Source organism: Hemitrygon akajei, chromosome 1 (genome assembly GCF_048418815.1).
Source record: "Hemitrygon akajei chromosome 1, sHemAka1.3, whole genome shotgun sequence".
In the NCBI taxonomy this organism is placed as follows: domain Eukaryota; kingdom Metazoa; phylum Chordata; class Chondrichthyes; order Myliobatiformes; family Dasyatidae; genus Hemitrygon; species Hemitrygon akajei.
In genome coordinates this window covers 3,332,574-3,340,542 of record NC_133124.1, presented here as the reverse complement: position 1 = coordinate 3,340,542, position 7,969 = coordinate 3,332,574, and positions in this window count along the sequence as shown.

Below are 7,969 nucleotides of genomic sequence, written 5' to 3'. Positions count from 1 at the left end.
ATTTAAGAGACTACTAGACAGGAATTTAAGGTGGAGGGTTATATGGGAGGCAGGGTTTTAGGGTCGGCACAACATTGTGGGCCGAATGGCCTGTACTTTGCTGTATTGTTCTTTGTTCTTCATCTCAGATTCCTGGATTTTCTCTCCATTTAGGAAACAGTCCACACATTTATTTCTGCTACCAAAGTGCATAGCCATGCATTTTCCAACATTGTATTTCATTTGCCACTTTCTTGCCCATTCTCCTAATCTGTCTAAATCCTTCTGCAGCCTCTCTGTTTCCTCAACACTACCTGCCCCTCCACCAATCTCCATATTATCTGCAAACTTCGCAACATAGCCATCTATTACATCATCTAAATCACTAATATACAGCGTAAAAAGAAGTGGTCCCAACACTGACCCCTGTGGAACACCACTAGTCACTGGCAGCCAATCAGAAAAGGATCCTTTTATTCCCACTTGCTGCCTCCTACCAATCAGCCAATGCTCTAACCATCTTTGTAACTTTCCTATAATACCATGGGCTCTTAACTTGCTAAGCAGCCTCATGTGTGGCACCTTGTCAAAGGCCTTCTGAAAGTCCAAATATACAGTACAACATCCATTGCATTCCCTTTATCTATCCTACTTTTAATCTCCTCAAAGAATTCCAACAGGTTCATCAGGCAGGATTTTCCCTGAAGGAAACCATGCTGACTTTGTACTATCTTGTCCTGTGTCACCAAGTACTCCATCACCTCATCCTTAACAATTGACTCCAACATCTTCCCAACCACTGAGGTCAGGCTAACTGGTCTATAATTTCCTTTCTGCTACCTTCATCCTTTCTTAAAGAGGGGAGTGACATTTGCAATTTTCCAGTTATCTGGTACTATGCCAAAGTCCAATGATTTTGAAAGATCATCACTAATGCTTCCACAATCTCTACCGCTAACTCTTTCAGAATCCTAGGGTACAGTTCATCTGGTCTGAGTGACGTATGTACCCTTAAACCTTTCAGCTTTTTGAGCAGCTTCTCCCTTGTAATAATAACCGCACTGACTATAACATCTGGCACACTGCTAGTGTCTTCCACAGTGAAGAAAGATGAAAATTACTCATTTAGTTCATCTGCCATCTCCTTGGCCCCTGCCTCTGGCCTCATTTTTAGTGGTCCCATATCCACTCTCATCTCTGTTTTGTTTTTTAGATACTTGAAAAAGCTTTTACTATCCACTTTGATATTGTTTGCTAGCTTGCTTTCATATTTCATCTTTTTCCTCCTAAATCGTCTTTTAGTTGCTCTCTGTAGATTTTTAAAAGCTTCCCAATCCTCTGTCTTCCCACTAACATTTGCTTTATTGTATGCCCTCTCTTTTGTGTTTACCTTGGCTTAAGAGGAATGTGAGGGGGAACTTCTTCATTCAGAGGGTCATGAGAGTGTGGATGCAAGCGCTGGATGCACTTTTGATTTCAACATTTAGGAGAAGTTTGGATAAGTAGTTGGATGGGAGGGGTGTGGGGGGCTGAGATCCCGGTGCAGGTTGATGGGAGTAGGCAGTGTCAGTGGTTTGGCATGGACTAGAAGGGCTGAAGGAACAGTTTCAGTGCTGCAGTATTTTATGATTCTCTGACTCTAATGCAAGAATATATTCTTCTATTGTTGATAGTATGGCTGCCTATCCACACTGCAATGTCAACAAACCAGACTTTATTTTATAGACTTTAAGTCAAAACTTCCTCTCAATGGTGACAAGTGCTATTTTGGAATTAGATACTCGAATTCCCCATTAACTGTCAGTGAAACTGTAAGTAACAAAATTACTTTCAGAACGTGTGTGAATTACTTTTCATAAGGAAACACTGAGTATGTTTTACAACATAGAAATGTGGGGATAAAGGTGCAGGACCTCAGGTCCCACACCACCAGGTTCTGGACCAGACAGGACCTCAGGTCCCACACCACCAGGTTCAGGACCAGACAGGACCTCAGGTCCCACACCACCAGGTTCAGGACCAGACAGAACTTCAGGTCCCACACCACCAGGTTCAGGACCAGAGAGGACCTCAGGTCCCACACCACCAAGTTCAGGACCAGACAGGACCACAGGTCCCACACCACCAGGTTCAAGACCAGACAGGACCTCAGGTCCCACACCACCAGGTTCAGGACCAGACAGGACCTCAGGTCCCACACCACCAGCATCAGGACCAGACAGGACCTCAGGTCCCACACCATCAGGTTCAGGAACAGACAGGTCCTCAGGTCCCACACCACCAGGTTTAGGACCAGACAGGACCTCAGGTCCCACACCACCAGGTTCAGGACCAGATAGGACCTCAGGTCCCACACCACCAGGTTCAGGACCAGACAGGACCTCAGGTCCCACACCACCAGGTTCAGGACCAGACAGGACCTCAGGTCCCACACCACCAGGTTTAGGACCAGACAGGACCTCAGGTCCCACACCACCAGGTTCAGGACCAGACAGGACTTCAGGTCCCATACCACCAGGTTCAGGACCAGACAGGACCTCAGGTCCCACACCACCAGGTTCAGGACCAGACAGGATCTCAGGTCCCACACCACCAGGTTCAGGACCAGACAGGATCTCAGGTCCCACACCACCAGATTCAGGACCAGACAGGACCTCAGGTCCCACACCACCGGGTTCAGGACCAGACAGGACCTCAGGTACCACACCACCAGGTTCAGGACCAGACAGGACCTCAGGTCCCACACCACCAGGTTCTGGACCAGACAGGACCTCAGGTCCCACACCACCAGGTTCAGGACCAGGCAGGACCTCAGGTCCCACACCACCAGGTTCAGGACCAGGCAGGACCTCAGGTCCCACACCACCAGGTTCAGGACCAGACAGGACCTCAGGTCCCACACCACCAGGTTCAGGACCAGGCAGGACCTCAGGTCCCACACCACCAGGTTCAGGACCAGACAGGACCTCAGGTCCCACACCACCAGGTTCAGGACCAGGCAGGACCTCAGGTCCCACACCACCAGGTTCAGGACCAGACAGGATCTCAGGTCCCACACCACCAGGTTCAGGACCAGACAGGACCTCAGGTCCCACACCACCAGGTTCAGGACCAGACAGGATCTCAGGTCCCACACCACCAGGTTCAGGACCAGACAGGATCTCAGGTCCCACACCACCAGGTTCAGGACCAGACAGGATCTCAGGTCCCACACCACCAGCATCAGGACCAGACAGGATCTCAGGTCCCACACCACCAGATTCAGGACCAGACAGGACCTCAGGTCCCACACCACCGGGTTCAGGACCAGACAGGACCTCAGGTACCACACCACCAGGTTCAGGACCAGACAGGACCTCAGGTCCCACACCACCAGGTTCTGGACCAGACAGGACCTCAGGTCCCACACCACCAGGTTCAGGACCAGGCAGGACCTCAGGTCCCACACCACCAGGTTCAGGACCAGGCAGGACCTCAGGTCCCACACCACCAGGTTCAGGACCAGACAGGACCTCAGGTCCCACACCACCAGGCTCAGGACCAGGCAGGACCTCAGGTCCCACACCACCAGGTTCAGGACCAGACAGGATCTCAGGTCCCACACCACCAGGTTCAGGACCAGACAGGACCTCAGGTCCCACACCATCTGCATCAGGACCAGACAGGACCTCAGGTCCCACACCACCAGGTTCAGGACCAGACAGGACCTCAGGTCCCACACCACCAGCATCAGGACCAGACAGGACCTCAGGTCCCACACCACCAGCATCAGGACCAGACAGGACCTCAGGTCCCACACCACCAGGTTCAGGACCAGACAGGACCTCAGGTCCCACACCACCAGGTTCAGGACCAGACAGGACCTCAGGTCCCACACCACCAGGTTCAGGACCAGACAGGACCTCAGGTCCCACACCACCAGGTTCAGGACGAGACAGGAACTCAGGTCCCACACTACCAGCATCAGGACCAGACAGGACCTCAGGTCCCACACCACCAGCATCAGGACCAGACAGGATCTCAGGTCCCACACCACCAGATTCAGGACCAGACAGGACCTCAGGTCCCACACCACCGGGTTCAGGACCAGACAGGACCTCAGGTACCACACCACCAGGTTCAGGACCAGACAGGACCTCAGGTCCCACACCACCAGGTTCTGGACCAGACAGGACCTCAGGTCCCACACCACCAGGTTCAGGACCAGGCAGGACCTCAGGTCCCACACCACCAGGTTCAGGACCAGGCAGGACCTCAGGTCCCACACCACCAGGTTCAGGACCAGACAGGACCTCAGGTCCCACACCACCAGGTTCAGGACCAGGCAGGACCTCAGGTCCCACACCACCAGGTTCAGGACCAGACAGGATCTCAGGTCCCACACCACCAGGTTCAGGACCAGACAGGACCTCAGGTCCCACACCATCTGCATCAGGACCAGACAGGACCTCAGGTCCCACACCACCAGGTTCAGGACCAGACAGGACCTCAGGTCCCACACCACCAGCATCAGGACCAGACAGGACCTCAGGTCCCACACCACCAGCATCAGGACCAGACAGGACCTCAGGTCCCACACCACCACGTTCAGGACCAGACAGGACCTCAGGTCCCACACCACCAGGTTCAGGACCAGACAGGACCTCAGGTCCCACACCACCAGCATCAGGACCAGACAGGACCTCAGGTCCCACACCACCAGGTTCAGGACCAGACAGGACCTCAGGTCCCACACCACCAGGTTCAGGACCAGATAGGACTTCAGGTCCCACACCACCAGGTTCAGGACCAGACAGGACCTCAGATCCCACACCACCAGGTTCAGGACCAGACAGGACCTCAGGTCCCACACCACCAGGTTCAGGAACAGACAGGTCCTCAGGTCCCACACCACCAGGTTTAAGACCAGACAGGACCTCAGGTCCCACACCACCAGGTTCAGGACCAGGCAGGACCTCAGGTCCCACACCACCAGGTTCAGGACCAGACAGGATCTCAGGTCCCACACCACCAGGTTCAGGACCAGACAGGATCTCAGGTCCCACACCACCAGGTTCAGGACCAGACAGGACCTCAGGTCCCACACCACCAGGTTCAGGACCAGACAGGATCTCAGGTCCCACACCACCAGCATCAGGACCAGACAGGATCTCAGGTCCCACACCACCAGATTCAGGACCAGACAGGACCTCAGGTCCCACACCACCGGGTTCAGGACCAGACAGGACCTCAGGTACCACACCACCAGGTTCAGGACCAGACAGGACCTCAGGTCCCACACCACCAGGTTCTGGACCAGACAGGACCTCAGGTCCCACACCACCAGGTTCAGGACCAGGCAGGACCTCAGGTCCCACACCACCAGGTTCACGACCAGGCAGGACCTCAGGTCCCACACCACCAGGTTCAGGACCAGACAGGACCTCAGGTCCCACACCACCAGGTTCAGGACCAGGCAGGACCTCAGGTCCCACACCACCAGGTTCAGGACCAGACAGGATCTCAGGTCCCACACCACCAGGTTCAGGACCAGACAGGACCTCAGGTCCCACACCATCTGCATCAGGACCAGACAGGACCTCAGGTCCCACACCACCAGGTTCAGGACCAGACAGGACGTCAGTTCCCACACCACCAGCATCAGGACCAGACAGGACCTCAGGTCCCACACCACCAGGTTCAGGACGATACAGGAACTCAGTTCCCACACTACCAGCATCAGGACCAGACAGGACCTCAGGTCCGACACCACCAGCATCAGGACCAGACAGGACCTCAGGTCCCACACCACCAGGTTCAGGACCAGACAGGACCTCAGGTCCCACACCACCAGGTTCAGGACGAGACAGGAACTCAGGTCCCACACTACCAGCATCAGGACCAGACAGGACCTCAGGTCCCACACCACCAGCATCAGGACCAGACAGGACCTCAGGTCCCACACCACCAGGTTCAGGACCAGTCATTACCCTTCAGAATCAGAATCAGTTTTAATATCACTGGTGCATGTCATGAAATGTGTTGTTTTGTTGTAGCAGTACATTACCATACCTAATAATAAAGAACTATAAGTTATTTTATAGACAATAGACAATAGATAGTAGTTGCAGGAGTAGGCCTTTTGGCCCTTCTAGCCAGCACCTCCATTCACTGTGATCGTGGCTGATCATACACAATCAGTACCCCGTTCCTGCCCTCTCTCCATATCCCTTGACTATCTATAAGAGCTCTATCTAACTCTCTCTTGAATGCATCCAGAGACTTGGCCTCCACTGTCTTCTGGGGCAGAGCATTCCACATATCCACCACTCTCTGGGTCAAAAAGTTTTTCCGCATCTCTGTTCTAAATGGCCTACCCCTTATTCTTAAACTGTAGTCTCTAGTTCTGGACTCACCCATCAGCGGGAACATGCTTCCTGCCTCCAGCGTGTCCAATCCCTTAATAATCTTATATGTTTCCATCAGATCCCCTCTCATCCTTCTAAATTCCAGTGTATACAAGCCCAGTCGCTCCAATCTTTCAACATATGACAGTCCCGCCATTCCAGGAATTAACCTTGTGCACCTACGCTGCACTCCCTCAATAGCAAGAATGTCCTTCCTCAAATTTGGAGAACAAAACTGCACTCAATACTCCAGGTGGGGTCTCACCAGGGCCCTGTACAGTTGCAGAAGGACTTCTTTACTCCTATACTCAATTCCTCTTGTTATAAAGGCCAGCATGCCATTAGCTTTCTTCACTGCCTGCTGTACCTGCATGCTTGCTTTCATTGACTGATGTACAACAACACCTAGATCTCGTTGTTCTTCCACTTTTCCTAACTTGACTCCATTTAGATAGTAATCTAGATTTAGATAGTCATTTAGATAGTAATTTTAAGAAGTATATTTTAAAAATTAAGTAAGTAGTCATTGGCCATTCAGAAATCTAATGGCAGAGGGGAAAGTATTGTTGAGTGTGTGCCTTCAGGCTCCTGTACCTCCTCCTCGACAGTAGCAATGAGAGGAAGGCATGTCTGGGTGATGGGGGTCCTTTTGATGTTGCCTTTTTGAGGCATCGCTTTTTGAAGATGGTCTTGATGCTGAGGAAGCTAGTGTTCATGATGGAGCTGGCTGAGTTTACAATTTTCTGCAGCTTTTTCCAATCCTGGGCAATGTCCCTCTCCCCCAACCCACTCATATCAGACAGTGATACAACCAGTACAATTGTTCTCCACAAACAAGAGAAAATCTGCAGATGCTGGAAATACGAGATATACAGACAAAATGCTGGAAGAACTCAGCAGGTCAGGCAGAATCTATGGAAAAGAGTACAGTTGATGTTTCGAGCCGAGACCCTTCAGCAGGACTGGAGTAAAATAGCTCCATCCTGCCGAAGGGTTTCAGCCAAAAACATCGACTGGACTTTTTTCCAGAGATACATTTTGTGTGTGTTATTAGGATTTCCAGCAGCTGCATATTTTATCTTGTTTGTGATCATCCACCAATATCTTGCTTTAAAATACAAACTCATAAAAGACACCATACCTTACTATAAATACAAGCTCTGAAGTTTTAGAGTCAGAATCCCACAAATTATATTACCGTCTATCTGTTATTACAGATAGGACATTCTATACTAATCATCCAGATATAATGATACAATATAAACAAGCAAGAACAACTGACTTAATAGATACAGCCATTCCAAACATACATAACGTCCAGAAATCAATAAATAAAAAACACCAGAAATATGTTGAATTAAAAGAGGAAATTGAAGGAGTTTGGAACATGAACGGAGTATACATCGTGCCAATAGTAATATCTACAACTGGTATCATCCCAACGTCACTGCACAATAGCATTGAACAATTAGGCCTACACAATAATATCTACATAAAGCTTCAGAAAGCCACAATACTAAACATCACTAGAATATTCCAAAAGTTCCAAGCAATTGAGAAATGAGTGTGATTGGCTCTGCCCATACCCCAGGTTTTACCAGCTT